Genomic DNA, 7,445 nt, shown 5'->3' on the forward strand with positions numbered 1-7,445 from the left:
CACTGCCAACACAGTGGAGACATTAAGAGAGGCACATAAGAAACCATTTTTTCAGAAGCTACAATCACTGGAGTTAGAAGCATAGAATGAATAATAAGACCAAAGAAAATTATACAGAGGAAGCCCGATAGTGAGATCTCAAAAACCAATGAACCCGGGACGTCAGGAGGTCACTTACTTGGGCCCTCAGGGTCACTGGCTAGCAATTCTGAGTGGAGCCACCGTGTTAGATTTTCATCCATGACATAGGGCCTCAACATCTGTGATTGCGTTCCCCAACAGGTCTTGAGCATTTCTGACCTTGGATTGGCCCCTGTGCACTTCTCTGATAAACCCGTAGCTGTGAGTACTGGGTCTGAGTTCTGTGTGGTCACTGAGGGTTGTGGGAGGAATGGCTGGCATCACTTTTGCAAGAACAGAGAGACTCCTGGGATTCTGCTGGCAGGAAATGGGCCAATGGAACCACTTCGCAGAGGATGCCTGTTGTTATCCAAAGGAAGGCGATGCTCCAGAGCATTTCAGAGGTCAGCAGGTCCGCCGGTGTGGCTGGAGGGCAGGGCTGTCGCCCAGGGTCTGGGCACAGGACGCTGCACATCCAGCCATAGGTTGACAGTGATACTCTCTTGAGATCCATCGGAATCTGCCCTGCTGGGTTCAGGGCTGCTTTCTGGGTCCCTGTGACTACTCCTTTCTCTCCAGGGTCTCCTTTGGGGATGGGAACATCCACCCTATGGAAGTGGAAAATTCCTACATAGCTGTAGGGATTGTGCTCCAGAATCTCACTGAGAGAGATGATTTAGAAGGTGAGATGTGGAACTTGGAGCTGATGCTGGGATGAGTTGAGCTCTTGAGCCCTGTCGTGAGGGACGCAGGGGACCCCCAGGGAGAGAGGCTGTCCTCAGCATGGTGGAGTCCCACCAGCTCTTGTGCTCAGACCTGATCTCCTTCATGTGTCTTCCCCGCGTCAGTCACTTCCGGCCTTCACTGGTGTAAACAGGACTCGCCCTTCCTGACCTCACACTCCCAGGCAAAGACACACTGGCAACACTTCAGTGCTGGGCTAATGACTTTTGCATTATAGTTTTATAATTTTTCACTTTTCCATTTTCTCCTAGATGCGGTTTATTGCTTTAATTTGGGCAATAGCTTACAGTTAATAGGTGTAGAAGGTAATTTTCCCTTAATGACAATATTACAAATTAGTAAAAAGAGAATGTTTTATCTTCTGCTAAATTTAATGTTTTTCACAAAAACGCCTGCTAGCTGGGCACATTTGAAGCAAGTTTTCAGACACTAATGGGTCGGTTGTTTTTCATGTTATCGACCCAGGAGAGTTTAATGGAAAAAGTCCTAATCAATAGACTTATCACAAGGAAATCAAGCTCGATCCAATTCACTTTACTGCTTTATAGTCACGTCAACCAATAATCCAGCTGACATCTCCCCTAGGACTGAAATGAGGTTCCAGTATTTTCTTTCTTGTGCTAAAAATTAAGGAAACCAGGGGCTCTGACAAGCACTGGGAGAAAGTTACATACCTGGGGTATTACTTTTTTGTTTCAGTATTTGAGCACTTAAAGTTTTCAATGTCAACAGAGCTGCAGTTTGGTATGGATTAAATCCTGTCCCCCCAAAGTGTGCTGGGACACTAACTCCTGTAGGTACAGGTGTAATCTTGTTTGGAAATAGGATATTTCGTTATGTGTGGGTTCTAAATGTAATCACTTGTGAGTTCTTGAATGAGAAGATGCTGAAAGTCACTGGCGGGAAAGACAGATGACAGGGGAGCAAGGAATGTCTGGGTTTATCAACACCAAGACCCTTATTCGGGGTTCTAGGCTCCTGAACTCTGAGAAAATCCATCTTTGAAACCTCCCATGTGTGGTATCTGAGCTGGGAGAAGTGCCCCAGAAGGCTCCTTCTAGCGAGGATGACGGGACACACTAGCTGGACACACTAGCAGGAGGGGCCAGTCCCTGGAGGAGGACAGCGTGCTGGGGAAGCGGAGGGGCCTGTGGTGCATGTCGTCCCTGAGCCATACCTGGCTCAGAGGTACCCAGCCTCCGCCACACCGCCTGTGGTGTCTGTGTGACAGCAGCAAGCAGGATCTGGTTTTGTTTCTTAACTTTCACAAAACAGTAGGTACTGCAGGCAACACCAAAGAAAGTGCTTTGGAAATTGCTTTCAAAAGTAAAACCTGAACAAGAAACCAAAAGACTTACAAAAGTGGAAGAACACACCATGTTCCTGGATGGGAAGACTCAACATGGTGAAAATGTCAATACTGCCCAAAGCAATTTACACATATAATGCAATCCCAATCCAGATTCCAGCGACATTCTTCGAAGAGATGGAAAAGACAATTACAAACTTTATATGGAAAGGAAAGAGACCCAGGATTAGCAAAGTACTGCTTAAGAAGAATAAGGTTGGAGGCCTCTAACTCCCCGATTTCAAAATCGACTACACAGCTACAGTGGTCAAAACAGCCTGGTACTGGTACAATGAAACATACATTGATCAATGGAACAGAATCAAGAATCCAGAAATTAACCCATCCACATACAACTGATTTTCGACAAAGTGCCTAGGATGTTACATGGGGAGGAGATCGTCTCTTTAACAGATGGTGCTGGCAGAACTGGAAAGCGATATGCAAAAGATGGAAACAAGACCTTTACCTCACGCCCTATACAAAAACCAACTCAGCATGGATTAAAGACCTAAATGTGAATCCCAAAATTATGAAAGTCATCAATGAAAAAATAGGGACAAATGTGAGGGCTCTAATACTGGGAATACACAGACCACCAAACATTTTGAGACGTACACACACAAAAGTAGACAAAATAGATGAGTGGGACATACTAAAAATAAAAAACTTATGTGCATCAAAAGCCTTCACCAAGAGAGTGAAAAGGGAATGCATAGAATGGGAAAAAATCTTTTGCAATGACACATCAGACAAGAGACTCATTTCTAAAATATATAGGAAACTGTAACACCTCTAAAAGAAAAATACAAATATCCCAATTAAAAAATGGGTACAGGACATGGATACTTCATCAAGGAAGAGATACAGGTAGCCAACAAATGTATGAAGAAATATTCATGACCACTAGCCATTAGAGAGATGCAAATCAAAACAACAATGAGATATCATCTCACACCAACAATAACAGCAAACATGAAAAAAGTAGAGGACAATAAGTGCTGGCAGGGATGTGGAGAGACTGGGACACTCCTGCATTGCTGGTGGGACTGCAAAATGGTCCAACCTCTCTGGAAAGCAATATGGCGCTTCCTCAGAAGGCTGGAAATAGAAATACCTTATGATCCAGCAATTCCTCTACTTGGTATTTACCTACAAGAAATATGAGCCATAACACGAGTAGATATATGCACACCAATGTTCATAGCAGCACTATTTACAATAGCAAAAAGATGGAGACAGCCTAAGTGCCCATCAACTGAAGAATGGATAAACAAACTGTGGTACGTACACACAATGGAATATTATGCTACCTTGAAGAATAACAAGGAAGCTGCAAGCTACCGCATAACATGGATGAACCTTGAGGACATTATGTTGAGTGAAATTCATCAGTCACAAAAGGAGAAATACTGCATAGGACCATTATTGTAAAAGAGTAAGAAAAAGAATCCACACTAAAAATATATATATTTGCTGATCACCAGGATGTGTGGGATGAGAGGAGGGGAGGGAGGGGAAGATAGAGCACAGGGTAGGGAATAGACACAGGATACCTTGGGTGCGCTGGGGAGGGTGGGGGGGGGCAACACACAAGAAGGGGGAGGGGAATGGAAGAACAAACCAGATGGGAGAACAGTTAGGCAGGTTTACATGGGCTAAATGGGACAGAGGTAAATGATGATGTATGCACAACCTTGGAACAACAGGGCTCTGGGATACAGGGATTGAGGTACTGTTTGAAGGGGTAAAAGAGAGGAATGATGTTAAGATGCTTGGCTGTCTTTTGAATCTTGGTTTCCATTGCCTACCATTGTAGAACAGACACTTGAGGGGGGAACAAAGGAATAGCCAGAATCATCACTACAGAAAGCTTATAAGTCCATCTTCAGCCTATAACTGATTGGAATACCTTAAAGGGGGCTAGAAGGTGCCCAGTGAAAGAGGCTTCCTTTGGAGCCTTTACATTGCACAAGACCATAGGTGGAATCCAGAACCCCATCCAGAACTGACTGAGGAAAGGAAAGAACCATCCAGAACCACTGGAAAGGAAAAGTAGAGCAGCCTGTAATAGCTAAAACAGAAGATACTTGGTGAAAGAAAGACTGGCAGGAAAAATCCGAAACAATACCGGCCGTCTGATTGATCATTACAAGAACAAGTAAGCTGTTTACCCAGAAGCCATCAAGGCAAGTGGTCGGGATCCCTCAGAGAAAACTCCTTTCCAAGACTGAGACTCAGGGGAATACATCAGTAGGCATGCAGTCTGGCTTGTGACCACGTTGGTCACCGATAAGGGAAGAGAGGGAAAAAACAGCAAGGTAAGCCCGACCACATTCAACCGGGTGGAGACCTGATGGCCAGCAATATGGCAAGACCCGGGAACTTCTGAGCCTAGAGGCAGTGACATGGCCATAGAGGACTAGAGCTGAGAGTGAAGCGTCCAGTTGATATGAAGTGAGGGGAGATGCACAAGAACACCCACACTTGCAGATAGTACCCACTTGACCTGGCTTCAATGGCTGGATGATCAGAATTCAACTAGAAGAAGAAAGAAGAGGAAAAGGAGAAGAGTTACCTGCTACAATTTGATGAACTTTACCTATACTTATGGATGTAGTAGCTCTAAAAAGGGAACAAATCTTTACAGTGAGGATCACTCCCACCCCCTCGGTACATAGGGCTGACAAAGATGGGCAACATAGACATTGGCTACCCAAAATGAGGGTGGGGGTGGGGCGCTATAAAGGCAAGAAGTGACTGGCTTACAAGCTTTTAAGAGGGAACCTAGTTCCAGACAGGGCGGGGGAAGGTAGAATCACCACTGAAGGATTTCCAATCAGTTGGGACTGGGCTGGCGAAAGGAGATGGGGATAAGTCTCTTGTGGTACAAAAGTGAGTAATTGCCATCAGGACTGACTGTGAGGGTAGGAAATGTAGAGGTAGATGTTTTTGACAAAAGGAGGAGAGTGATTTATTTTGCAGCCCAGGAGCTGAGGTCCCTGGGACCATCAAGGGAGAATGGAGAACAGGACCCTACCCATAGAGGCAGTGACTCCAGGGATGGTGACAGAGACAACGACGTGGACAGATGGAGCGGCTGGGGACACTGGACTCAGGGAGGGAGAGGGGCAGTGTGCTGACGGCTGGGGGCGGGCCTGTGGGGTGTACCCTATGGTTATTTGATGATGCATGGAGGGGATTGTAATCATTGCACTGAAACGAAATATGATACGATGAGTGTAAAACTGATGTTCTCCCATGTAAACCTCACAATAAAAACTTTAAAAAAAAAAAGATACAAAGCAAACCTACCGTCCCGGATTCTAATTAATAGTAACAGATCATATAAACCAATGGTGACCAATTTAAAAACAAAAAGTAAAACCTGAGGCTCTGAAGTCGTGTCCACAGGAAGTGATAATGCTGAGGTCCTGGTGTGGCGCTGTGGGATAAAGCACTAGACAGCAAAGTCAGTTTGAACCACAAGGTCGGTGGTTCAAAGTCACCAGCAGCTCACGATGATAACGCTAACACTTTGGCTTCTGCCAGGCCCAGTGACGCTCACGACTCCTGACCTCTGCATGTTCCACTACCACTGAACTCACAAAGTCCGCGGAGAGGGTGGGCCCTGAGCTTCGGTGGGCTAGATCTCCCAGCCACGCTACCCCATCTTATGCTCAGGCATGGCTTCTCTGTGGTGGGGTATCCTCTGCACCACAGGGGGGCTACAAGCATCCCTGGCTTCGACTCAGCTGATGCTGCTAGCGCCATGCTCTCACCTACAATCTTTGACAGCTAAGAACGTCCCCAGACATTGCCAACTGCACCCCAGAGAAGCACCGGGCGAAGGCACTGGAGAACTAGGTCAGCACCCCAGCAGCAGCACACGGGACCACGTCTCCCACCTGCTCCAGGACTCAGACTTCTGACTTCTTCGGGACTCACTTGAGGCAACTCGTCTGTTCCTAGGATTTGTTCATTTCCTCTACATTGTCTAATTTGTTGGCATACAACTCTTCCTAGTACTAGCGTTTTTACCTTTTCTTAAAAATACATAATCAAATCTGCTGCCCAAGACCTCTTTAAAGTGTTGAAGAGCAGAGATGTCAGCTTGAGGACTAAGGTGCGCCTGACCCAGGCCATGGTATTTTCAATCACCTCATATGCATATGAAAGCTGGACAGTGAATAAGTAAGTCCGTAGAACTTCCTTTGAGTTGTGGTGTTGGAGGAGAATACTGAAAGTGCCATGAACTGCCAAAAGAACCAATAGATCTGTTTTGGAAGAAGTGCAGCCAGAGTGCTCCTTGGAGGCCAAGATGGCTAAGCTTCGTCTCTTATACTTTGGATACATTGTCAGGAGGGACCAGTCGCTGGAAAAGGATATCATGTTTGGTAAGGTGGAGGGTCAGAGAAAAAGAGGAAGACCCCCAGCAAGGTATTTTGGCCAAGTGGCAGTAACCTCCTCCTCTCATCATTTCAACGGAGGCCTTCCCGACCCAAGGGAACTCAGCAACTTCTAACATCAGCAGGTACAGGGCGCTGTAGCACCTTCGTGTCCTTCCAACATGAAATGAGCCGTGCGGGCAAAGTGGCTCAAGTGCTTGGCTGCTAACAGAAAGTTTGGCAGTTCGAGCCCACCAGCTGCTCTGTGGGAGAAAGATGTGGCTCTGTGCTTCTGGGCAGATGACAGCCTCGGGAAGGCTGTGGGGTTGCTGTTAACTGGAACTGACCCATGGCAGTGGGCTTGGTGTGAGCATAACGTACTAAGTTCAAAACAACTCGAGACCAACAACAGAAAACTTCCCCTTGGAGGACTTTAATTCTCTATTTTGAACAGAAGATCACTTATTAAATTAGAAGGCAGAAAAGTGAAAATATTATTTTATAATGAAAGACGCATCTGGACAATGGGCCTCAGTGGGGATGTGGGAACAGCGCTCTCTGTTTCTGGGCATCACTGTTGCCACCGCCCTGCACTTCCCGACACCTGCAGAGGGCACCCCAGAGCTGCCAGGCCACTCAGGACACAGCCTGCTTGCAGCTGCAACACAGGCCAGGCGAGGAGAGGACACACAGCCTGTCTGACCCCCACCCCCAGACGTGGAAACACGGGTGTGGGGCAAAGCTGCGTGACAAGCACTGAGGAGGGGGCTCGGATCGCTGGGAGTACGGTGAGCAGGTGCTGAGGTGGGGCTGGGGTCTCACTGTGACGCACCAAGTGTGCTCTG

The sequence above is a fragment of the Chrysochloris asiatica genome, unplaced genomic scaffold (genome assembly GCF_000296735.1).
Source record: "Chrysochloris asiatica unplaced genomic scaffold, ChrAsi1.0 scaffold00040, whole genome shotgun sequence".
NCBI classification, from domain to species: Eukaryota; Metazoa; Chordata; class Mammalia; order Afrosoricida; family Chrysochloridae; genus Chrysochloris; species Chrysochloris asiatica.